Raw genomic sequence first — 27,257 nt, forward strand, 5'->3', positions numbered from 1 at the left:
AGATCAGGAGCCATCTTCTTCATTATGATGTAGTTCTTAGTGCCTGGCAGTGTGTCTGGCACAAGTGGGCACTCAAATATTCTCTAAATGAAGAATCTCTACTGTTTCTGTGTGAATGGATTTGGACATATAGCCATAATGAATGATTGAATACTCACTCTCCAAATACATTATACTAGCTTATAATGTGGTGCAAAATGCCTCAGCATTTAAATGAGAAAAGTATTTTGATCTTGCTACTTATAATCCAACTTTCTTAATCTATAAAATGAGGTTTTAAAGACCTCTGCTGGTTTCAAGTATCTATGGCTTATTTCCCCCACCTCCAAACCCAGCTCCTGCCTCTAATCCATCAACTCCACCACATGTTCAAATAAAGACCAGGATAAGGATGACATTCCCAATCAGAGTTTATCTGTTTGATGGGATTGAGATGGGCTGAACTTTATCTGCTCAGCCTCCAGGAATCCTCCACAGGCCCCCTGGATGAACTGAACCAGGAAGCACTGATGAAGACTATGGACTATATGTTTCTCTTCAGCTCCAGAGGTATGCACAACAAAAATTATAATTGCTTCCTTGCTCACTTTCTTCTTTTCCTTCAATTTTCCTCCACAGATTTATTGAGATATAGTGTGAGTTTAAGATGTACAATGTGATAATTTTATACAGGTACATATTATCATTTTTTCCACAATAAGATTAATCAGCACATTCATCACCTCACATAATTAGCATTTTGTTGTTGTTGTCATGGTGAGAACATTAATGCTCTACTCTCATAGCAACTTTCAAGTATATAATACAGTATTGTTAACCATAGTCTCCATGCTGTACATTAAGTCCTCAGAACTTACTCATCTTACAACTAAAAGTTTGTACCCTTTGATGAGCATCTCCCTATTTTCCACCACCCCCAGCCCCTCATGGCCATTTTCTTTTATACACTTAAACGATATTAGATTGAATCCATTAAAAGAAAAAAAATACAAAAGAGGTGAATTCTGCTCCCAGAGAGCCACATATTTTACTTGTCATGATGTTTTGCTCAGTTTTTTTTTTTTTCTTTTTGCTTCATAGAGTATTACCTAAGCAGTAAGTGTGGGTAGTTAGGCCCACCTTCTCGATTTATTGCTCCAATTCCAGGGCAAGGGAAGAGAATGAAAATAAAAGAGATAGGGATACTTCTGTCTTCATGAATTCTTACCCTTTAGAACATCCTGAGACATTCAACCTGTAAGTCCAGAATGAGTCTTAAATTCATGACTTGTGAAGAGATCAATATATATGATCTTTGCTAAAACTCATGCTAAAAAAAGATTGAAAGGACTGTCTTAATACAGTTATGGACTACTAGGCTTTAAAACATTTCAGACAACAGTGATAAGAGATAAAAGCAACATAAAATGTTGTATTGAGAAAATGACCACTCAGGTGAGTAATATCAAAACAGCAATGCCAAATCATCTTCACATCAGATAATCTTGCTTTTGTATTAAAAGTAAAAATATATATATATTTTTAAAGTTACTTCACCTAATTCACATGCAAATGCAGAATAATAGCTGTGGTCCTGGGAAGATCTTTAAAAATAATAGATTCAGAAGTGTGTGTGTGTGTGTGTGTGTGTGTGTGTGTGTGTGTGTGTGTACAGAAACTACCAAGGCGGATGGTATGAGGGAATTTAGAAGTAGGTAGATCTTGTAATTTATCCTCCAACTTTGGGTAAAAGGAATGTATTTTTTTCAGGGCAGAAATCTAACTGTCAGTTTGGATGTTTGGACTGACCTGCAACAAAGGGCATCATCTCAAGGGGACATCACCTGTAGCCCAGGCCAGGGAGTCCCTGGGGAGGGAGCAGAGCTGTTATTCAGCCCGGGGTGGCAGAGGGCGCATCCAAGACCAAGGTGTTCTCCTCAGGGGCATCGTTCTTCTTGGCCACAGCGACAGAAGCAGTTGTTTCAGTGGGACTCTCCTTGATCTTGCCCTCACCTCCCTCGGAATCCTGGCCCTGGGTGCCAGGCGCTTGCTGCGGGTGGCTGCATGGGTTATTCGGCTGGCAGAAATCATAGCTAGCAGGGGGCCTCTGTTGTGGATCGCTGCATGCATCACGCCTGCTCTCCCTGTGCTCTGTCTCCAGCTCTTCGGAGATGTCTGGTCAGCGTCTTAGACCAAGAGTGGTGCCTTGGCCCCTAGGGCAACTCAGCTGGTAGCTGGGGCCCAGACCCTGCCAAGGATGGCCCTCCAGCCTTAGGATGGGGGCAGACCCAGGCAGGTGGTTGGACTGGGGGCCGCTCATAATAGCCAGGATTGATGGATGGTGGGTCACAACTGGGGCTCTGCGGAAGGGCGGGAAGTGCCTCAGTTGTTGGTCTTGGGGATGGCCAAGCAGACAGACGGAGTCTGAGGCCCTGGGCTGCAGTGAAGCCTTCATTGCTGCCCTTGCATTCAGTAAGGTCTTCCTTGGTACCCTTGGGACAGCGAGGTGGTGACTGACGTCAGCAGATGTAGAAGCCCTGGTGGAGACTGGGGTGGTTGGCAGCATAGCAGCTTTTCTTCACTGGGGCACCCGCTGGTTTGGTCACGTTTGCAGCTTCGGTGCCCCTCTCACCCTGCACCATGTTGAACTCCACCATCTCTCCCTCCCCCACTCTGCGTAGGTACTTGTGGAGGTTGTTCCCGGTGATGGCCGTATGGTGAAAAAACACATCTTCCTGGGTATGGTGCCTGCTGATGAAGCCGTACCCATGCTTTATGTTAAACCATTTGACAGAGCCTTGCACCCTCTTAGCCATGACCTTCTTGGGCACCTTTCCCTTGGCGCCCACGGCAGTGGCCTTGGGGATTGCATCCCCGCAGAGGTTGCCCGGCATCTAGGGCTTGGGGCGGATCTCCACCTCCCAAGGATGCCAGGTGTTTCTGCAAAGTTTGAGGGGAGACGGAAGCAGTTACCCTGGTGAGGATGGCCTCTCCCACCACACTCAAGAGGGTATCCTTGCCCTCCTTTCTCACAGAATCTGAGGGAAATTTGTCACTCTGAGGTTGGAATGAGGAGGAGGGGGGCTCAGGCTCGAGGCAGGATCCTCTCTTTGGGAGGTTTGTGGGTCTTGGAGAGGTCTGTGGCGTCTCCTGGGACAAGGGGATATGGACAGAACAATGGCTACCACGAGTGATAGTGATGTCTCAAGAGGTGGGGGTGAGTCCTAGGCAGGGCTTGAGCTAGAGGGCAGGGCAAATGAACTCCTGCCACCACATCACAGTACTTCCTGATCCGTAGTCCAGAGGAAGCACACTTGAAGCTCTAGGGAGGGGTCCTGAGAACCTTCTTGTTTGCTTGAATGGATGTGAGACGAGGACTCACTTTCCAACCCTCCTCCTTGGTTGGGGAGATTCACAGCCTTCCAAGGGAACTCTCTCAATACTCTCTCACAAATTTGTGGTCCTCTTCTGACCCCTGGTGTGCCCTCTATTTTAGTCAGCTATTTTGTGTGACTTGAGTCAAGGTGACAAACTCATGGTTTTAAGATCCAACCGAAGAAACCTGCTGTGGTTTTCGCTTGCTTTGTTTTTCTTTTCCTTCAGAGAGACAAAGGAAGGATTCCAGGCCTAGCATGCTAGTACTGAGAGGACACTAAATTAGCACAGGTTTATCCAGACTAGTGTTAAGATTGTGTTGACCTAAAACAAATAAACTGTCACATATTGTTCCAACAAAAAATTAATTTATTCCAAATCAGCAAAAAATTGCAATTCAGGGTCTGCAACCATGGTGAGCCATATGCAAGTCTCCCTAACAGGGAGAAGATAACTCTTTCAAAGAAAGAGGAATTTAGGAAGGTTACACTAAGTAATGTGTCCATGGGAGGCTGAGAGTTTGTAGTGTGGTGGCTTTTCATTGGTTGAGTTCTCTCCAGGCAAGAAGAGGAAGTCTTTCTTCTTCCTGTTTGGCTCTCCTGTCATCTCTGAGAGCTCTCCTTCTGGCCTCCTAAGTCTATTTTATCAGAAAGTTCTGTTTATTCATTTTTACACTTCTCCCCTTTGATTGAGATCTTTCTCTGAAAGCATTGCTGATAAAGAGTCAGATTTTCCAGTTTCAGGAGTTTTTGCCACCGCCTTTCACCCCACAGTGGCAGAAAGGTCCTTTCCTGGGTGTAGTATCTCATGTTAGAGTGAAAGTGCATAGTTTGGAAGTATATTGAAGTAACACTAGAGTAACAAGGAGGGGTATGAGGGAGAACCCTCAGGCACTTTTTTTGTAAAGTTCATGTTATCAAGATCATAGACATTAGAGATCATCTAAAGTATCATGCTACCATCAGAAGTTTGGCAGACAAACTTTCAACTAACTTAATCTGAATATCTTGTGCAAGCTCTCTTATCAGATATCATCTGCTTCAATTTCAGAAAATCTTTACTTTCAGATCACCAGATAATGTGCAGGTCCTGTCAGGATCTGTGCTTTCTTTAGGTGTGTCATGTGAGTCCAAGATTCTGTTCCCTGCAGCTTGGTTGCACAAGGATTGGTTAGCAGTACCTGATAAGGGCCTTTCTAGCAAGGATGAAGAGGGTCCTTCTGGAAGTGTTTCTTCCAATGGATGAAATATCCAAGTTACAAGGTGTGTTGAAATATCAGAGCATCTCTCCTTTTATCAGTTGTAAGTCAAAAGAGGCAAAAGCCAAGTGACTATCCTGTGACTATTTCAAAGGGTGAATGTTTATACATTCCAAAAGGGGTGGATCTGAAAGATTGTTGTTGAATCATGAAAAGACTCTGGGATTCTTGGCCTCTGTAGGAGAAGAATTCAATCCGGGGCCAGAGACGAGCCTTGATCACTCAGAGCTTTTGTGTAATAAAGTTTGATTAAAGCATAAAGGAGATAGAGAAAGCTTCTGACATAGGCATCAGAAGGGGGCAGAAAGAGTACCCCGTTGCTAGTGTTAGCAATGGAGTTATATACTCTCCAATTAGTCATTACAATGAATCAAAAGAATGTCTGGAGGTTGTAAAGACCTCAGAAGACCTACTTCCCTAATTTACATTTTAAGATAACAGGATTAGCCAGAAGGTTTAATCCAGAGACTGTCCTTAGGCAGGATACATTATTGTTATATAATCCTAAGGAAAGTAGAGGGAAAAAAAAATTTTTGTCCTTTCTTCCTCCTTGAGAATTCCAGACCCCTCTCTCCTTGGGGACCCCTAGGCTTCTTATCAACTCGCTTAGGAAATGACTCTCTCAGATCTGTGATTCAGAAGGACCAATGACAATGTTTTTGGCCAAGATAATTGGAGGGCCTCTACAAATCTCACCAAATGACTCAATAGTGTTAATGCATTTGACTAAACCAGAGGACTGAGAGTGGTAAGCACAGTGAAAGTGTTGTAAAAGTAGCCAAACAGGGCAGACTTGTTGAAGTAATGACCAGTAAAATGGGTGCCTTGGTTATTATGAAGTTTGAGGTCAGTTCCCCAGATAGGGAAAACCTTTTCCAAAAGGAGTTTAGCCACAGAAATGGCAGTAGCCTGTCTGCAAGGGGAGGCTTTAGTCCAATGTGAAATCATACTGACCATGACTAACACATACAAATGAGGTGGAGGAAATTTTAATAAATCCAATTTCCAGTGTCTGAATGCTCTACTACTCAGTTTAAAATGTCCAGGAATTCAGACAGTCTTCTCTTGGGTGTATATTGGACAAGTGGAGCGAGTGGTTTCAAAGAATATATACAGGTAATAGATAAGTTAACATAAGCACAATACACATCATATACCATTAGGGAATTACAAAAGAAAACAGTAAGATAGCACCACTCACCTATTGGAAAAGACCCTGGTACCAGGAAAATTGAAGGCAGAAGGAGAAAGAGGGTGAAAGAGAATAAGATGGTTAGATAGCATGACAGACTCAGTGGACATGAATCTGAGCAAACTCTGGGAGATAGTGAAGGACAGGAAAGCCTGGCATGTTGCAGTCCATGGGGTCACAAAGAGTCAGACATGATTTAGTGACTCAGCAACAAGAACACACACCTGTTAGAACAGCTACCTCCTCCGAAAATGAAAACACCAAGTACTGGAGGATGGGAAACAAGAGCAACATTTAACTCATTGCTGAAAGAATGCATTTACTGCTTCCAAGACAAAGAACAGCAGCTGCGCTTTCCTGGAACAGCCATTAAGAGATATCCCTTGCACAGTGAACACCCAAGAGTGCTCTGTAGTTCCCTTGGCTCTGACCCTGTGCTAGAGTAATGTCTGTTCTTTCCCCCTGCATTGAAAGGTCTGTTTATCCTTTTAAATGTATTCAGAAAGTCAGCACATGGTTAAAAAAAAAAAAAAAAAAAAAGAGATATCCCATGTCCAAAGGTAATAGAAACCCAGGTAAGAGGGTAGGTGTTGCGAGAGGGCATCGGAGGGCAGACACACTAAAACCATAATCAGAAAACTAGCCAATCTGATCACATGGACCACAGCCTTGTCTAACTCAATGAAACTAAGCCATGCTGTGTGGGGTCACACAAGACAGTCAGGTCATGGTGGAGAGGTCTGACAGAATGTAGTCCACTGGAAAATAGAGTGACAAACCACTTCAGTATTTTTGCCTTGAGAACCCCATGAACAGTATGAAATGGCAAAATGATAGGATACTGAAAGAGGAACTCCCCACGTCAGTAGGTGCCTAATATGCTACTGGAGATCAGTGGAGAAATAACTCCACAAAGAATGAAGGGATGGAGCCAAAGCAAAAACAATACCCAGCTGTGGATGTGACTGGTGAAAGAAGCAAGGTCCAATGCTGTAAAGAGCAATATTGAATAGGAACCTGAAATGTTAGGTCCATGAATTGAGGCAAATTGGAAATGGTCAAACAGGAGATGGCAAGAGTGAACATCCACATTCTAGAAATCAGCAAAATAAAAGGGACTGGAATGGGTGAATTTAACTCAGATGACCATTATATCTACTACTGTGGGCAAGAATCCCTTAGAAGAAATGGAGTAGTCATCATTGTCAACAAAAGAGTCCGAAAAGCAGTACTTGGATGCAACCTCAAAAACGACACAATGATCTCTGTTCGTTTCCAGGGCAAACCATTCAATATCACTGTAATCCAAGCCTATGCCCCAACCAGTAATGCTGAAGAAGGTAAAGTTGAATGGTTCTATGAAGACCTACAAGATCTTTTAGAACTAACACCCAAAAAGGATATCTTTTTCATTATAGAGGACTGGAATGCAAAAGTAGGAAGTCAAGAAACACCTGGCATAACAGGCAAATTTGGCCTTAGAATATGGAATGAAGGAGGGCAAAGGCTAACAGAGTTTTGCACTGGTCATAGTAAACACCCTCTTCCAACAATACAAGAGAAGACTTTACACATGGGCATCACCAGATGGTCAACACCGAAATCAGATTGATTATATTCTTTGCAGACAAAGATGGAGAAGCTCTATACAGTCAGCAAAAAAAAGACTGGGAGCTGACTGTGGCTTGGATCATGAACTCCTTATTGCCAAATTCAGACTTCAATTGAAGAAAGTGGGGGAAACCACTAGACCATTCAGGTATGACCTAAATCAAATCCCTTATGATTATACAGTGGAAGTGAGAAATAGATTTAAGGGACTGCATCTGATAGACAGAATGCCTGATGAACTATGGACAGAGGTTCCTTGCACTGTACAGGAGACAGGGATTAAGACCATCCTCATGGAAAAGAAATGCAAAAAATCAAAATAGCTGTATGAGGAGGCCTTACAAATAGCTGTGAAAAGAAGAGAAGTGAAAAAGCAAATGAGAAATGGAAAGATATTCCCATTGGAATGCAGAGTTCCAAAGAATATCAAGGAGAGAAAAGAAAGCCTTCATCAGTGATCCATGCAAGGAAAAGAGGAAAACAACAGAATGGGAAAGACTAGAGATCTCTTCAAGAAAGTTGGAGATACCAAGGGAATATTTCATGCAAAGATGGGTTCAATAAAGGAAAGAAAATGTATGGACCTAACAAAAGCAGAAGATATTACTTCAGAAACCTGTATGCAGGTCAGGAAGCAACAGTTAGAACTGGACATGGAACAACAGACTGGTTCCAAATAGGAAAATGAGTCTGTCAAGGCTGTATGTTGTCACCCTGCTTGTTTAACTTATATGCAGACAACATCATGAGAAACTCTGGGCTGGAAGAAGCAGAAGCTGGAATCAAGATGGCTGGGAAAAATATCAATAACCTCAGATATGCAGATGACACCACCCTTACAGCAGAAATTGAAGAGGAATGAAAAAGCCTCTTGATGAAAGTGAAAGAGGAGAGTGAAAAAGTTGGCTTAAACCTCAACATTCAGAAAACTAAGATCATGGCATCTGGTCCCATCACTTCATGGGAAATAGATGGGAAAACAGTGGAAACAATGTCAGAGTTTATTTTTTGGGGCTCCAAAATCACTGTAGATGGTGATTGCAACCATGAAATTAAGAGACACTTACTCCTTGGAAGGAAAGTTATGACCAACCTAGATAGCATATTAAAAAGCAGAGACATTACTTTGGTAACAAAGGTCCATCTAGTCAATGTTATGGTTTTTCCAGTGGTCATGTGTGGATGTGAGAGTTGGACTGTGAACAAAGCTGAGTGCCAAAAACCTGATGCTTTTGAACTATGGTGTTGGAGGAGACTCTTAAGAGTCCCTTGGACTACAAGGAGATCCAACCAGTCCATTCTAAAGGAGATCAGTCCTGGGTGTTCATTGAAAGGACTGATGCTGAAGCTGAAACTCCAATACTTTGGCCACCTCATGTGAAGAGTTGACTCATTGGAAAAGATCCTGATGCTGGGATGGATTGGGGGCATGAGGAGAAAGGGACAACAGAGGATGAGAGGATGAGATGGCTGGATGGCATCACAGACTCGATGGAAATGAGTTTGAGTAGACGCTGGGATTTTGTGATGGCCAGGGAGGCCTGGTGTTCTGCAATTCATGGGGTCGCAAAGAGTCGGACACGACTGAGTGACTGAACTGAACTGAGAAATAGATTGTCAGTATTTTCCAAAGCTAAACAAGTCTCATACCTTGAGATCCATTGAGGTAAGCACTTTTTGACCCTATGTTAGTGTTCTTACACCAATATTGACTCACACATGCTATCATTTTGCCACTAGGCCAGTAGTTCAATGCATGTGCACTGGTTATGAGTTGGAATTTTAAAGTCTCCAGTAAAACTGGGCTGCTATTTGGTCTGGCTTGGATCTTTCTCTTTTAATCAAACCAACAATTATTTCATTTCCAATCTTGCTGTCCCTTTTCTGAGGCTAAGTGTGGGGCTTCTCTAGCTAGTTTTCCCAAGTTATAATTTGTGGAAATATCCCTGTGGGCCATGACAGAGGTTTGGCTATGGTTGGCTATTTTAAGAGCAGCATTTCTTGCAGAAATGTCAGCAAGGTCATTTGATTTCTCTTAGAAACCAAAGCAGCAAGTTTAGAATGCCTCAGTAAGTATTGCATCCACTTATTCCTGAACCAAAGCCATCTTGAATTTTATTGCCACTGGAAGTTACTAAGTAATGTTGCTTCTACAACATTCCAAAATCATGAGCTACTCTGAAAACATATCTACTATAAATAAATAAAGTTAGTTAGTTAGTTTCGCCCTTAAGCCTCTTGAGAGTCCCTTGGACTGCAAGGAGATCAAAACAATCAGTCTTAAAGGAAATCAACCCTGAATACTCAATGGGAAGGATTGATGCTGAAGCTCAAGCTCCAGTACTTTGTCCACCTGATGCAAAAAGACCCTGATGCTGGGAAAGATTGAAGCAAAAGAAGAAGGGGGTGGCACAGGATGAGATGGTTAGATAGCATCAATGACTCAATGGATAAGACCTTGAGCAAATTCCAAGAGATAGTGAAGGACAGGGAAGCCTGTTGTTCTGGTGTCTGTGGGGTTGGAAAGAGCTGGACATGCCTTAGTGACTGAACAGAACAGAATGTTCAAGCCTGTGTTAGAATATACAATTGATGCTTCTCATTCAAGATGGTAGAGTAGAAGGACATGTGTTCCTCTCCTCCTGTGAGAGCACCAAAATTGCAACCAGCTATTGAACACCTATTGACAGGAGGATGCTGGAACTCACCAAAAACTGATATCTCATGTCCAAAGACAAAGAAGAAGTCTAAATGAGATAGTAAAATCAAAACATGATAAAATAAAATCCCATACCTGCCAGTTGGGTGACCCACAAACTCAAGAACAATAAGATCAAAGATGTTCTTCCACTGTTGTGAAGGATCAGAGGTCCACATGAAGATCCCCAGTCTTGGAGTCTGTCAAAGGGACTGAGAATCCCCAGGGAATCTGACTTTGAAGGCCAGGGGCATTTGATTACAAGACTTCCACAGCACTGGGGAAAACAAAGATGTCACTCTTAGAGAGCACAAGCAAAATCTTACATGACACAAGCCTTGGGGAAAAGGAGCAGTGACACCACAGGAGACTGAAGCAGACAGACCTACCTGCTAGTGTTAGAGAGTCTCCTGTGGAGGTGTGGGTTGGCAGTGGCTCACCACAGGGACAGGAGAACTGTCAACAGCAGTCCTGGAAAGGTTTCTTTAGCATAAGTTCTCCTGGAGGTTGCCATTAACACTACCATAAAGCCCATAGGATCCCACCAAAAGAAGATACCCCACATCCAAGGGCAGAGAAGAAGAGCCATAAAGATGGTAGGAGGGGTGAGATTGCATTTAGAATCAAACCCCATATCCCTCAGAGATGCTTGGAGGGCTCAAACAAAACCTTCTGCACCCCACTACCCAGAGGCACCACAGAGACTGAGCCAGACCTGTCTTTGAGTGTTTGAAGGTTTCCTGCAGAGCTACAGATCAACAGTAGCCTGTTGCATGGGCAGGGGCTCTGGGTTCAGCAGACCTGAGTCACATAGCCTGTGGCATAAGCCTTCTTAGAGGAGGTCGCCATTAACCCCAACATAGAGCCATTGAGAAGACAACCCATAAACAGCAGAACAACTATGCCAAATAAATTCTTGCACTATTAAGAAAGTTCTAGGACCCACAACAGATTTCCCAACCTGGGGATCTGGCAAAGGGACTGAGAACCCCAGGTAATTTGACTTTGGAACCCAGTGGGATTTGATTACAGAACTTACACAGGACTGGGGAAACAGACTCATGGAGAGCACAAACAAAACATTGTGTACACCAGGACTTAGGAGAAAGGAGCAGTGACCCCACAAGCGACTGACTCAGACTTGCCTGTGAGTGTTCAGGAGTCTCTGGCAGAGGCGTGGGTTGGCAGTGGCCTGCTGCAGGGTTGGGGACACTGAGTGTGGCAGTGTGTGCAAAGGACATTTTGAGGGAGGTCAACATTATTTTATCTACCTCCACCATAGTTTGGCACCAGGTCAAACAGAGGAGGAACACAGCCCCATCCATCAACAGAAAAGTATTTTAAAGATTTACTAAGCATGGCCTCGCCCATCAGAACAAGACCCAGTTTGCCCCACAGTCAGTCTCTCCCATCAGGAAGCTACCATAAGCTTCTTAGTCTTATCCCTTACAGGGCAGTTCAGTTCAGTTCAGTTGCTCAATAGTATCCGACTCTGCAACCCCATGGACTACAGCATGTCAGGCTTCCTTGTCTATCATCAAATCCCAGAGCTTGCTCAAACTCATGTCTATCAAGTCGGTGATGCCATCCAACCATCTCATCCTCTGTCATCCCCTTCTCCTCCCGCTTTCAATCTTTCCCAGCATCAGAGTCTTTTCAAATGAGTCAGTTCTTTGCAACAGGTGGCCAAAGTATTTGAGTTTCAGCTTCAGCATCAGTCCTTCCAATGAATATTCATGACTGATTTCCTTTAGGATTGACAGGTTGGATCTCCTTGCAGTCCAAAGGACTCTCAAGAGTCTTCTCCAACACCACAGTTCAAAAGCATAAATTTTTCGGTGCTCAGCTTTTTTTATGGTTCAGCTCTCACATCCATACATGACCACTGAAAAAACCATAGCCTTGACCAGACGGACTTTGTTGGCAAAGTAATGCTCTGCTTTTTAATATGCTATCTAGGTTGGTCATAAAGTTCCTTCCAAAGAGTAAGCGTCTTTTAATTTCATGGGTGTGGTCACCATCTGCAGTGATTTTGGAGCCCCTGAAAATAAAGTATGTTACTTTTCTCATAGTTTCCCCAATCAATTTGCCATGAAGTGATGGAACCAAATGACATGTCTTAGTTTTCTGAATGTTGAGTTTTAAGCCAACTTTTTCACTCTCCTCTTTCACTTTCATCAAGAGGCTCTTTATCTTTGCTTTCTGCCATAAAGTTGGTGTCATCTGCATATCTAAGGTTATTGACATTTCTCCCACCAATCTTGATTCCAGCTTGTGCTTCATCCAGTCTAGCGTTTCACATGATGTACTCTGTATATAAGTTAATTAAATATGGTGATAATAAACAGCCTTGATGTACTCCTTTCCCGATTTAGAACCAGTCTGTTGTTCCATGTCCAGTTCTAACACCTGTCCAGTTCTGTTGCTTCTTGACCTACATACAGATGTCTCAGGAGGCAGGTACAGTGGTCTCTTATTCCCATCTTTGTAAGAAATGTTCACAGTTTGTTGTGATCCACACAGTCAAAGTCTTTGGTATAGTCAAGAAAGCAGAGGTAGATGGTTTTCTGGAACTTTCTTTTTTTTCAAGATCCAATGGATGTTGACAATTTCATCTCTGGTTCTTCTGCCTTTTTTAAACCCAGCTTCAATGTGTGGAAGTTCATCGTTTAGGTTCATGAAGCCTGGCTTGGATAATTTTGAGCATAACTTTACTAGTGTGTGAGATGTGTGCAATTGTGCGGTAGTTTGAACATTCTTTGGCATTTCCTTTCTTTGGGATTGGAGTGAAACTGAACTTTTCCCATCCTGTGGCCACTTTTGAGTTTTCCAAATTTGCTGGCATATTGAGTGCAGCTATTTCACAGCACCGTCTTTTGGGATTTGAAATAGATCTACTGGAAATTCATGACCTCCACTGGCCTTATTCATAGTGATATTTCCTAAGGCCTACTTGACTTTACATTCCAGGATGTCTGGTTCTAGGTGAGTGATCACACCATCATGGTTAGTTGGGCCATGAAGATCTTTTTTGTATAGTTCTTCTGTGTATTCTTGCCACCTCTTCTTAATATCTTCTGCCTCTGTTAGATCCATTCAATTTCTTTCCTTTATTGTGCCCATATTTGCATTGAATATTCCCTTGGTATCTCTAATTTTCTTGAAGAGATCTCTAGTCTTTCCCATTCTATTGTTTTCTTCTATTTTTTTTTTTTTTTTTTTTTTTTTTTTTTTTTTTTTTGCGTTGATCACTGAAAAATGTTTTCTGTGTCTCCTTGCTATTCTTCAGAACTCTGGATTCAAATGGGTATATCTTTCATTTTCTCCTTTGCCTTCTGCTTGTCTTCTTTTCTCAGTTATTTGTAAAGCTTCCTCAGACAACCATTTTGCCTTTTTGCATTTATTTTTTTTGGAGATGGTCTTGATCACTGCCTGCTGTACAATGTCATGAACCTCTGTTCATGTTTCTTCAGGCACTCTGTGTATCAGATTTAATCTCTTGAATCTTAGTCACTTACACTGTATAATGATAAGGGATTTGCTTTAGACCATACCAAAATGGTTTAGTGTTTTTTTTCCCCTAATATAAGTGTGATTTTGCAAGAAGGAGTTCATGATATGAGCCACAGTGAGCTCTTGGTCTTGTTTTTTTGCTGACTATATAAAGCTCCTCCATCTTTGGCTGCAAAGAATATAATCAGTCTGATTTTGGTAATGACCATCTGGTGATGTCCATGTGTAGAATCTTCTCTTGTTTTGTTGGAAGAGTGTTTTTGCTATGACCAGTGAAAAATAGTTTTGCTCTTGGCAAAACTCTATTAGTCTTTACCCTTCTTGATTTTGTACTCCAAGGCCAAACTTGCCTGTTACTCCAGGCATCTCTTGACTTCCTTCTTTTGCTTTCCAGTCCCCTATAATGAAAAGGACATCATTTTTGGGTGTTAGTTCTAGAAGGTCTTGTAGGTCTTCATAAAAGCATTCAACTTCAGTTTCTTCAGCATTACTGTTTGGGCCATAGACTTGTATTACTGTGATATTGAACGGTTTGCCTTGGAAATGAGCAGAGATCATTCACTTGTCTTTGAGATTGCAACCAAATACCATATTTAGGTCACTTTTCATTCCAATCCCAAAGAACAATGCCAAAGAATGTTCAAACAACCACACAGTTGCACTTCTCTTACAGGCTAGCAAATTATTCCTCAAAATTCTCAAGCCAGGCTTCAACAGCCTGGCAGACAGGAACTTCCAGATGTTCAAGTTGGATTTAGAAAAGGCAGAGGAACCATAGATCAAATTGCCAACATCTGCTGGATCACAGAACAAGCAAGAGATTTCCAGATAATCGTCTCCTTCTGTTTTCTTGACTACACCAAATCCTTTGACTGTGTGCATCACAACAAACTGTGGAAAACTCTTAAAGAGATGGGAATACCATATCACCTTACCTGACTCCTGAGAACTCTGTATTTGATCAAGAAGCAACAGCTATAAAGCACAGAAAGTGAAGAAGTACTAAAGAGCCTCTTGATGAAAGTGAAAGAGGAGAGTGAAAAAGTTGCAATAAAACTCAACATTCAGAAAACTAAGATCATGCCAATTGGTCCCATCACTTCATGGCACATAGATGGGGGAAACTATGGAAACAGTAACAGACTATTTTTCTTCCTTCTAAAATCACTGCAAATGATGACTGCAGCCATGAAATTAAAAGATGCTTGTTTCTTGGTAGAAAAGTTATGACCACCTTAGACTGCATATTAAAAAGTAGAGACATCACTTTCCAGACAAAGTTCCATCTAATCAAAGCTATGATTTTTTCTGTCATCGTGTATGGTTGTGAGATTTTGACTATAAAGAAAGCTGAGTGCTGAAGAATTGATGCTTTTGAGCTGTGGTGTTGGAGAAGACTCTTGAGAGTCCCTTGGAGTGCAAGGACATCAACCCAGTGAATCTTAAAGGAAATCAGTCATGAATATTCATTGGAAGGACTGATGCTGAAACTGAAACTCCAATACTATGGCCACCTGATGTGAAGAACTGACTCATTGGAAAAGACCCTGATGCTGGGAAAGATTGATGGCATGAGTAGGAGAGGAAGACAGAGTATGAGATAGTTGGATGGCATCACCGACTTGGTGGGCATGGGTTTGAGCAAGCTCTGGGATTTGGTGATGGAAAGGGAAGCCTGGCATGCTGTAGTCTTTGGGATTGGAAAGAGTCAGATACACCTGAGCGACTGAACTGAAATGAGAGCACATAGACCCCCAGGGCTTGGTTGCCTCAGACCAAACAATTAACAGGGAGGAAGCACCACCCCATTCATCAGCAGATAGCTAGAGTTATACTGAGCAGAGCCCTGCTCACCAGAGCAAGAATGAATTTTTGATACCTCCAGTCCCTTCCATCAGGAAGCTTACACAAACCTCTTAGCCTCATCCACTGGAGGAAAGTCAGAAGAAGCAAGAAGAACCACAACACCACAGCAATCAGAACTAAAACCACATTAAAGAAAGCTAATCAATGAAAAAGCAGAGAGTTACATCCCAGATGAAGGGACAAGATTAACCCCCAGTAAAACAACTAAATGAAGTGGAGATAGGCAACCTTCCAGAAAAAGAATTCAGAAAACTGGTAGTGAAGATGATAGAGGATCTTGGAAACAGAATGTGAAAAATTCAGAAGAATGGAAAAGTTACCTGGAGGACAGAATGGTGGAAATCACTGCCACAGAACAAAATATAGAAAAAAGAATGGGAAAAAAAAGCATGAAGACAGTCTAACAGATCCCTGGAACAACATTAAATGCACCAATATTCATTCACATTATGGGCATGCCAGAAGGAGAAAAGAGAGAAAGGATTCAAGAAAATATTTTAACGGAAAATGCTGAAAACTTCCCTAATATAGGAAAGGAAATAGGCAGCCAGTTTCAAGATAGACAGAGTCCCAGGCAGGGTAAATCCAGGAAGGAATACACCAAGACACATACTAATGAAAATGATGAAAATTAAAGACAAGGATAAAATATGAAAAGCAACAAGGGGAGAATTACAAATAACCTACAAGAGAACCCCCATAAGTTTATCAGCTGATTGCTCAATAGAAACTAGACAAGCCAAAAGGGAATGTCATGAGGTATTTAAGGTGATGAAAGGGAAGAACTTACAACCAGAAAGACTCTCTTTCAAATTTGACAGAGAAATCAAAGCTTTTCAGACGAGCAAAAGTTAATAGAGTTCAGCATCATCAAACCAGCATTGCAACAAATGGTAAAGGAATTTCTCAAGGCAGGAAGCACAAGAGAAGGAAAAACCTTACACAAAACGAAGCCAAAACAATTAAAAAATGGAAATAGGATTATGCATATTGACAATTACCTTTAATATAAATGGGTTACATGCAACAATGAAAAAGACAGAATGGTTGGAAAGAGGAAAACCTGTACATTTATGCACTTCCACTTACCACACCACTCAGCTTGACCTCTCAAATTATGTGTGTGTGTTAGTCACTCAGTCATATATGATTCTTTGCAACCCCATAGACTGTAGGCTGCCAGGCTTCTCTGTCCATGAAATTCTCCAGGCAAAAATATTTGAGTGTCTTGCCATTTCTTCCCAACTCAGGGATTGAACCCAGGTCTCCTGCATTGCAGTGGATTCTTTACCATCTGAGTGCCCAGGGAGGCTCCCATGGAAACACGACTGACCTAATAATATAATTGTCTTATTGTTAGGTTAATCATGTTTTCATCAAGGCTTGCCATTGTATTTATTTTTATTTTTTGTCTGGCTATTGATTGTGAAAACTAATAAACATCTTGTACTGTTGTGATGGATTTGAGAGTTAAACTATAAAGAAAGCTGAGTGCCAAAGAATTGATGCTTTCAAACTTTGGTGCTGGCCAAGACTCTTGAGAGTACCATGGACAGCAGGGAGATCAAACCAGTCAATCCTAAAGGAAATCACCCTGTGTATCCAGTGGAAGGACTAGTGCTGAAGCTGAAGCGTTAATATTTTGGCTACATGATGTGAAGAGCTGACTCATTAGAAAAGACCCTGAAGCTGGGGAAATAGAGGGCAAGAGGAGAAGGGGGCAACAGAGAATGAGATTCACCTTATTCCTAATTTATATTTCTTAGTTCAGTTTTGGAATGTTGAATTTTCTAAGAATCTTTCCATTTTCTAGGTTGTACATTTTATTAGCATATTATTAGCTTGTAATAGTCTCTTATGAGACTTTGTATTTCTGTGTTTTTTCTTGTAACCTTTCCTTTGTCATTCCTAATTTAGTTGATTTGATTTTTCTCCCTTTTTTTCTTGATGCTGGTTAATGGCTTGTCAACTTTTTTTTTTTAATCTTCTCAAAGAATCAGCTTTTAGTTTTATTAGTTTTTTTTTTTAATTTCTGTTTCATTTATTTCTTCTCTGATCTTTATGATTTCTTTCCTTCTACTGACCTTGGTTTTCTTTTGTTGTTGTTCTTTTTCCAGCTGTTTTAGGTATAGGGTTAGTTTGTCTATTCAATATGTTTCTTGTGGTAGAATTGTATTAGTATAAACTTCCCTCTTAGAGTGGCTTTTGTTGCATCAAATAGGTTTTGGGTCATTGTGATTTCATTGTCAGTTTTTTTCTAAGAAGTTTTTTTTTTTTTTTTTAATTTCCTTTCTTTTTCTTCAGTAACCTCTTCATTACTTAGAAATGTACTGTCTAATCTCCATGTATTTCTTTTTCTTCCCTGTAATTTATATTTAGTCTCATAGTGTTGTGGTCTGAGAATATGCTTGATATGATTACAATTTTCTTAAGTTTACTGAAGCTTGATTTGTGACACAAGATGTGATCTATCTTGGGGAATGTTTCATATGTACTTGAGAAAAAGTGTATGTTTCATTTGGATGGAATGCTGCGAACATATTAATTAGTCCCACTTAGTCTAATGTTTCATTTACGGCTTGTGTTTCCTTATTAATTTTCTGTTTTGATAATCTCTCCATTGGTGTAATTGGGGTGTTACAGTCCCCTATTATTATTGTGTTACTGTCAATTTCCCCTTTTATGTCTGTTAGTGTTTTCCTTATGTATTGAGGTGCTCCTAGGCTGGGTGCATGAATACTTACAATCACTATGTTTTCTTCTTAGATTGATCCCTTGATTATTATGCATGATCCTTCTTTATTTCTTATAATATTCTTTAAAGTCTATTTTTCCTGAAATGAGAATTGACACTCTGGCTTTCTTTTGATTTCCATTTTTGAGGATTATTTTTTTCCCATCCTTTTACTGTCAGTCTGTATGTGTCTCTAGGTCTGAAGTGGGTTTCTTGTAGACAACATATGTGTGTGTGTGTTGTTTTTGTATTTATTCAGTAAGTCTGTGTGTTTTGGCTGGAATGCTTATTCCATTTACACGTAAAGTAATTATTGGCATTTTTTTTCCTATTGGCATTTTCTTAATTGTTTTGAGCTTGTTTTTGTAGGTCTTTTACTTCTCTTGTGTTTCCTGCCTATATATGTCCCTTTAACATTTGTTGTAAAATTCATTTGATGATGCTAAATTCTTTTAACTTCTGCTTTCCAAAGCTTTTGATTTCTCCATCAATTTTTAATAAGATCCTTTCTGGGTAGAATAATCTTGGTTGTAGCTTTTTTGTTTGTTTGTTTGTTTGTTTTCTTTCAGTACTTTAAATGTGTCCTGCCATTCCTTTCTGGCCTGCAGAGTTTCTGCCAAAAGATCAGCTGTTGATCATATAGGGTTTCCCTTGTATATTACTTGTTCCTTTTCCCTTGCTGTTTTTAACACTTTTCCTTTGTGTTTAATCTCTGTTAGCTTAACTAGTATGTTTCCTGATGTGGTTCTCCTTGAGTTTATCCTATATGGTACTCTCTCTGTTCTTTGACCTGCTTGATTATTTCCTTGCCCATGTTGGGGAAGTTTTTGACTATAATCTTTTTAAAAATTATCTCAGACCTTTTCTTTTTCTCTTTTTTCCTCTGGGATCCCTATAATTCAAAGATTGGTACATTTAATATTGTCCCAGAGGTCTCTGAGGCTGTCTTCAGTTGATTCATTCCTTTTTCCTCTAATCGGCTCTTCAGCAGTAATTTCCAACATCTATCTTTCAGTTCATTTGTCCATTTGTTGCCTGAGTTATTCTACTATTAGTTCCTTCTAGACTATTTTCAATTTCAGTAATTGTGTTATTCATCACTGTTTGTTTATTCTCTATCTAGGTCCTTGTTAATTGTGTTAATTGATTCTTCCATTTTCTCCATTCTATTTCTGAGATTTTCAAACATCTTTACTGTCATTACTCTACAGTTTTTTTCAGGTGGTTTGCCTATTTCTTCTTCATTTTTGTGGTCTTGTAAGTTTAGTTTCTACCTTGTTCCTTCATTTGCAGTATATTTCTTTGTCTTCTTTTTTCCCCCTAAATTGCTTCATTTGAGGCCTTCTTTTCCCAAACTTTAGGGTATTATTTCTTCTTCCTTTTTTTTTTTTTTTTTTTTGTCCTCAGTGGGTAAGGTTGGTGCAGTGGTTTGTGCTGGTTTCATGTTGGGGGTGAATTGTGACTGCATTCTGGTGCGAGGAGGTGACTTTATGTTTTTCTTTCTGATGGGCAAGGCTATGTGTTGCTGTTGTTGTTCAGTCCCTCAGTCGTGTCCGACTCTTTGTGACTCCATGTACTGCAGCACATTAGGCTTTCCTGTCCTTCACCATTTCCTGGAGTTTGCTCAAACTTATATCCATTGAATCAGGGATGCCATCCAACAATCACATCCTTTGTTGTCCCCTTATTTTCCTGCCTTCAATCTTCCCCAGCATTAGGGTCTTTGCCAATGAGCTGGCTCTTTACATCAGGCGCCAAAGTATTGGAGCTTCAACATCAGTCCACCCAATGAAAATTCAGGCTTGATTTCCTTGAGGATTGACTGGTGTGATCTCTTTGCTGTCCAAGAGACTCTCAGTCTCGTCCAGCACCATAATTCAAAGGCATCAGTGCATCAGTGCTCCAATTTTTTTTTTTTTATTGTTAGCTTTCACATTCATACATGACTACTGGAAACACTATAGCTTTGGCTATACTGACCTTTGCAGGCAAAGTAATGTCCTTGCTTTTTAATATGCTATCTAGGTTGGTCATTGTTCCTCATTCAAGGAGCAAGTGCCATTTAATTTCATGGCTTCAGTCACCATCCACAGTGGTTTTGGATCCCAAGAAAATAAAGTCTGTCTCTGTATCCATTGTTTTCTCATCTATATGCCATGAAGTGATGGGACTGCTGATATGATCTTGTTTTTTGAGTTATTTGTTTTAAACCAGCTTTTTCACTCTCCTCTTTCACCTTTATCAAGAGGCTCTTTAATTCCTCTTCACTTTCTGACACAAGGGTCATATCATCTGCATATCTGAGGTTACTAATATTTCTCCTGGCAATCTTGATTCCACCTTGTGCTTCATCAGCCCATAATTTCACATGATGTACTCTGTATGTAAGTTAAATAAGCAGGCTATCAATATACAGCTTTGATGTACTCTTTTCCCAATATTCAACCAGTCCACTGTTCCATGTCCATTTTTAACTGTTGCTTCTTAACCTGCATACAGGTATTGCATGAAGCAAGGGAGGTGGTCTGATATTTCCATCTCTTTAAGGATTTTCTGCAGTTTGTGGTGACACAGTCAAAGGCTTTCACATAGGCAATGAAGCAGAAGTAGATGTTTTTAATGTAGTCAATAGAGCAAAAGTAGATGCTTTAAAAAAAAATTCTAGCTTTTTCTGTTACCAAACGGATGCTGGCAACTTGATCTCTGATTCCCCTGCCTTTTCTAAATCCAGGTTGTTCATTTGGAAGATCATAGTTCACATACTGTTGAATCCTAGCTTGAAGGATTTTTAGTGTTATTTTGTTGGCATGTGAAATGAGTGCAATTGTGTGGTAGTTTGAGCATTCTTTGACATTGCTCTTCTTTCAGGTTGGAATGAAAACTGACCTTTTCTAGTCCTAGACCACTGCTGAGCTTTCCATATTTGGTGATCAATTGAATGCAGCACTTTACCAGCATTATATTTTAGGATTTGAAATAGCTCAACTGGAATTCCATCACCTCCACTACCTTTGTACATAGTGAAGCTTCCTAAGACCCACTTGGATTCACACTCCATGACGTCTGGCTCTAGGTGAGTGATCACACCATCATGATTATCCAGGCCATTAAGTACTTTTTTATATAGTTCTTCTGTGTATTCTTGCCAGAAGGTGTGTGAGGTGGTATCTTGGAGTGTGTTATTATCCTGCCTGCTGTTGATTGGTTTTGCGTTTTAGTCTTGCTTGTAGTTTGGGTGAGGTGTTCTTCAATGGGTGCTGTCAGCAGCTTAGTAATACCAAGTGATTCCAGGCTTTGTATACAGGTGTAGGCCTTTGTGGGATTTTTCACTAGTTAATGCACCCTGAGATTAGGCTTTTTTTGGCAGTCTGAAATCATGGTCTCAGCACTCCCAGGTGAATGGCTCAAACTTGACCCCTAGTCAGGAGTCTGAGACTCCACAAGTCATCTGTTATGGGACTACAGGGGATTAAAACAAACATACCAAGCCAAAAAACAAACAAAAACACTACAAGAAACAAGAGACAAACCCCGAAAAATCATAAATACAAGATCAGATAGATAATTATAGAAACAATGGGACATATACACACACTTCAGTTCAGTTCAGTTCAGTTCAGTCTCTCAGTCATGTCCGACTCTTTGCGACCCCATGAATCACAGCACACCAGGCCTCCCTGTCCATCACCAACTCCCAGAGTCTACTGAAACTCATGTCCATTGAGTCGGTGGTGCCATTCAGCCATCTCATCCTCTGTTGTCCCCTTCTCCTCCTGCCCCCAATCCCTCCCAGCATCAGGGTCTTTTCCAATGAGTCAACTCTTCGCATGAGATGGCCAAAGTATTGGAGTTTCAGCTTCAGCATCAGTCCTCCTAATGAACACCCAGGACTGATCTCCTTTAGGATGGACTGGTTGGATCTCCGCACAGTCTGAGAGACTCTCAAGAGTCTTCTCCAACACCACAGTTCAAAAGCATCAAATTTTCGGCTCTCAGCTTTCTTCACAGTCCAACTCTCACATCCATACATGACCACTGGAAAAACCATAGCCTTGACTAGACGGACATTTGTTGGCAAAGTAATGTCTCTGCTTTTTAATATGCTATCTAAGTTGGTCATAGCTTTCCTTCCAAGGAGTAAGTGTCTTTTAATTTCATGGCTGCAGTCACCATTTACAGTGATTTTGGAGCCCCAAAAATAAAGTCTGACACTGTTTCCACTGTTTCCCCATCTATTTCCCATGAAGTGATGGGACCAGATGCCATGATCTTAGTTTTATGAATACACACACTTACACACACACACAAATACAACCCAAATATTCCAAACAAAAGAAAGTACAAGAGATTGACTTGTTGAGCAAAGTAAACCAAAAATAATATAGACCAATTAAAAACAGAGGTAACTAAAATTTAAACCAGTAATCTGAGCCAAAGCAGAGTGCCAACTGGGAAATAAAGCAAAGAAAATATAAAAATTAGCAAACATGGTGAAAAAAGAAAAGACAAAAGAAAATAATAATAAGAAAAGAAGCAAAAGCAAAAAAAAAAAAAGAGAGAGAGAGAAGAAAAAAGGAAAAAAATAGAAAAGTTAAATAGAAGTTTGTAAAAAAGCTTTACATATATTAAGGAGTAACTACAGCCGGAAAAGAACAATAATAAAAACAGTAAAACAGAAGAAAAAACAGACAAAATCAAAAAAAGAAGAAAAAGAAAAAATAATTTAAAAAAAGAAAACTTCACAGTTCTACCATAGGCCAATGTTGAGGTAGAAGTTTTTTTGTTTTTGTTTTTTTCTGTTTGCTTTTTTTTTTTTTTAAAGGTAAAAGTTTTCAATGTAGTAGTTCTTAGTTTTGGGGTCTACCCCCATGGGTGAGGTTGTACTAGTACCTTAAAGTCTACCTTCTGTGGGCAGGGTTGTACTAGTATCTTGTGATGCTTTCCTGGTTGTGTCTGTGTTCTGATGAATGAAGCTGGATCTTGTCTCTCTGAAAATCAGTGCAGTGCCAGTAGTAGGTTTTGGGGTGTTTATTGGTTTGGTACAGCTTTGGGGAGCCTGTCTACTAGTTTACAACTTTGTGTTTCTGTTTTGTTGGGGGATTGGCATGGGGCATCTGGGCACTCATGTTTGCTGACCATTGGGTGGGCTTGGTTTTGTTGTTGAGATTGAGGCCTTTGGAAGGGCTCTTGTCTATTAATGTTCCCTGGAGTCAGGAGTTCTATGATGATTCAAAGTCTTGGGCTTGGGTCTCTCAACTCAGGGGTTCAGGCTCAATGCCTCTTGAAGCTCCAAGATCTCACAAGCCACATAGCACAAAAGAAAAGTTCCCCACACTCTTGGTGAAGGCAACACTTAGCAACCCAGAACACCCAGTGAGGCTTACACCAAAGTCCTCTAATATTTCTAGGAAGGTCTCTGGACTTATTTTGGACAGCATGGGGTCAAATTAGCCTCAGATCTGGCCTTATTCCAGCTTGTAGTTGCTTCTAATGTTCACAGCTGCCCCTAGAATCCATAGTCTGTTACCCACCTGAACATCAGGTGTCAAAGACCAAGGTTCATTAAGGCTCATTCGCTCTCTTTGTGGACTGGACTGGAGAGAGGGGAGGATATGGCAGCCATATACATGTTGTACCAGGGAATGCCCATGTCAAGAGTGATCTGTTAGATGTTGTTACTGTCTGAGGTAGGTCGTGAATTCTCCCAGAGGGAAAGGTTCTAGTTTGTGGGCCCTAGAAAGAACTCCCAGAAAGGCGTGGACAATAATCTGTGCCTGCTCACAGCCTGGTGGTAGTTACAACCTCTGGGATTGGGACTTCATTGGTGGTGTTTTATCTGTTGCCTCTGGCACCTCACCCAGCTTTGGTAGTGGTAGTCAGTCTATTTCTGCAGCCATGTCAAAGTAGCCCTCTTGGCACATCCTCATGGCCTCCAGCCCCCTATCTCTCCCTGGGATTTTTGCCAGAGCCTACATCCCCTTGGACCACCTTCTGCTGCAGGCTAAAGCTTGCTAGCCACTTTTCTCAGTTCTCTGTCCCTCCTTCTGGGACAGGCTGAGGTTGCTTTCCTCAGCTCCAGGTTCCTGCCCTATTCTCATTAGAGAATTGTGTGTTGCTTTTCTCAGCTCCCTGCCCCCTTAGGAAAATCTTTGACAATGGTTTGCAGTGCAGCTTTAGTCCAGGGTATATTTAAAAAAAATCAAAGGATCTTCAGAACACTTAATTTTAAAGGGATAGATTTTGATTTGATAAGTTCAAAGAAAAGTGGGGCAGGGACAGTTTCAGGGGAAAAGGGAAGTTTGGCAGGAAAATTTTTATGGGAGAACTGAGGGTATAGAGGTGATATAGGCAGTAGAAAAAGGGAGGAGGAAAATGGTGTCTGAGGCAGGGCCTGAGCATGAGGAGCCAGAGAAGAGAAGCATAAGGCCTTATCTTTTCTTTCTTTAAACCTTTGTTTGCCTCTGTTAATCTTAAAATCTTATTTTGCAGAGAGGCAAATTTATGTTCCTGATAATATTTAGAAGCTTCAAGATACCAATGAAAATACGTGTGTTCCATTCACTTTTGGAAATTTTATAGTTAGGTTTGTCCATATTGACTAAAAAAAGATGCACAACTTGAGAGTTTTGAATTAAGATTTCTTTGGGGTAAAATGAGGACTGTAGCCAAGAGACAACTCCCCAGATAGTTCTGAGATACTGCTCCAAATATATAGTGGGGGAAGTTCAATATATAAGATTTTGTTGAAAAGGGAGTTCAATGCAATCAATCATTTACTTTATAAGAAGTTTTCTATTTTCACAAGGAGATGATGTTATTTATTTAGTGCCTTCCTAGATATGAAGAGATGCAAAGATTGGGATCATGAAATTGGTTCCTGAAAATATCTAATTATCTAAAGCCCTGTTCCACCAGATTCCCTGGAGCACAGGGTACCTCACTCTACCCTGAAATCCCTCAGGTGGATGTTGAAGATAAACAGATGCAGCAGAGGGTTGATCCTCTGCAGAGGCAGATGGCAAATGGCCTTGTTGTTGTTCAGTCACTAGCAAATGCTCTTGGCAAGTACCAATTCATAGTTGATAGGGACCCATAATGATCATAAGTTCAACCATACTTTGGGAGGCATTTCATGACCTTTTTGTCCCACATTGTTAGGAAGGCTCATTCCTAGTACTGGAGAGAGTTTTGCTGATAGGCCAATCAATGTGCTATTATTGGACTAGGTCTTAATAGTCAAAAGGCCCTGGACACCTGTCTTCTAGTTACAATCCAGGAAAATATTCCCTCTCATTATTGCCAAATTCAGATTTAAATTTAAGAAAGTAGGGAAATCATCCAGGCCATTAAGGTATGACCTAGATCATATCCCTTATGATTATACAGTGGAAATGACAAATACATTCAAGGGATTAGATCTTATAGACAGAGTGCCTGAAGAACTATGGACAGGGGTTCATGACATTGTACTGGAAGTGGTGATCAAAAGCATCCCCAAGAAGAAGAAATGCAGAAAAAGAAAATGGGTGTCTGAGGAGGCATACAAATATGTGAGAAAAGAACAGAAGCCAAAGGCAAAGGAGAAAAGGAAAGATATATAACTGAATGCAGAGTTTCAAAGAATAGCAAGGAGAGATAAAACAGCCTATCTAAGTGAACATTGCAAAGGAATAGAGGAAACAATAGAGGAAAACAATAGAATGGGAAAGACTAGAGGTCTCTTCAAGAAAATTAGAGATACCAAGGTAACATTTCATGCAAAGATCGGCACAATAAAGAACAGAAATAATATGAACCTAACAGAAGTAGAAAATATTAGGAAGAGGTGTCAAGAACACACAGAAAAACTATACAAAAGAGATCTTAATGACCCAGATAACTATGACAGTGTGATCACTCACCTAGAGCCAGGCATCTTGGAGTATGAAATTAAGTGGGCCTTAGGAAGCATAACTACAAACAAAGCTAGTGGAGATGATGTAATTTCAGCTGAGCTATTTCAAATTCTAATAGATAATGCTATTAAAGTGCTGCACTCAATATGCCAGCAAATATGGAAAACTCAGCAGTGGCCACAGGACTGGAAATGTTCAGTTTTCATTCCAGTTCCAAAGAAGGGCAATGCCAAAGAATGTTCAAACTACTGCTATGTTTTTTTTTTTTTTTCAGTGATCATATACAGATGTGAGTGTTGAACCATAAAGATGGCTGAGCACAAAATAATTGATGCTTTTGAATTGTGCTGTTGGGGAAGACTCTTCAGAGCCCCTTAGACTACAAAGAGATCAGACCAGTCAATCCTAAAGGAAATCAAACATTCAGTGGAAGGACTGATGCTAAAGCTAAAACTTCGCTATTTTGTCCACTTGATGCAAAGAACTGATTCATTAAAAAAGACCCTGATGCTTGGAAAGACTGAAGGCAGGAAGAGAAGGAGATGACAGAGGATGAGGTGCTTGGATGGCATCACTGACTCAATGGAAATGAGTCTGAGCAAACTCTGGGAAATAGTGAAAGACAGGGAAGCCTGGCATATTGCAGTTCATGAGGTCGCAAAGAGTTGAATGCGACTTAGTGACTGAACATCAACAACAACTTAATATGTTCAAGGAATCCGGTTAGGTCTGTGTAGAATATAAAGATGCAGAAGGCATATCTTTTGAAATTGAGACGTTTAACCTTTTAAAAAGAAGTTAAAGCAAAGGCAGAAATATATTATATATATACCTCTTCATAACATGAATTTGGGTTAAAACCCAACATTCAGAAACCTAAGATCATGGCATCCATTCCCATCACTTCACAGCAAATAGGTGGGGAAACAATGGAAATAATGACAGAATTTATTTTTCTGGGCTCCAAAATCACTGCAGATGGTGACTTCAACCAGGAAATTAAAATACACTTACTTCTTGGAAGGAAAGTTATGACCAACCTAGACAGCATATTAAGAAGCAGAGACATTACTTTGCCAACAAAGGTCTGTCTGGTCAAAACTGTTTTTTCCAGTAGTCATGTACGGATGTGAGAA

The 27,257-nt window shown here is 40.7% G+C and overlaps 1 non-coding gene across 1 annotated transcript; it reads left to right on the forward strand.

The window, feature by feature from the left end:
• Positions 1-6,187: 6,187 nt before the first annotated feature.
• Positions 6,188-6,321, forward strand: LOC133053326 (small nucleolar RNA SNORA22). Its single transcript, XR_009692243.1, has one exon. It is a non-coding gene; the product is annotated as a small nucleolar RNA SNORA22 (small nucleolar RNA).
• Positions 6,322-27,257: the final 20,936 nt, after the last annotated feature.

The sequence above is a fragment of the Dama dama genome, chromosome X, assembly GCF_033118175.1.
Source record: "Dama dama isolate Ldn47 chromosome X, ASM3311817v1, whole genome shotgun sequence".
In the NCBI taxonomy this organism is placed as follows: Eukaryota; Metazoa; Chordata; class Mammalia; order Artiodactyla; family Cervidae; genus Dama; species Dama dama.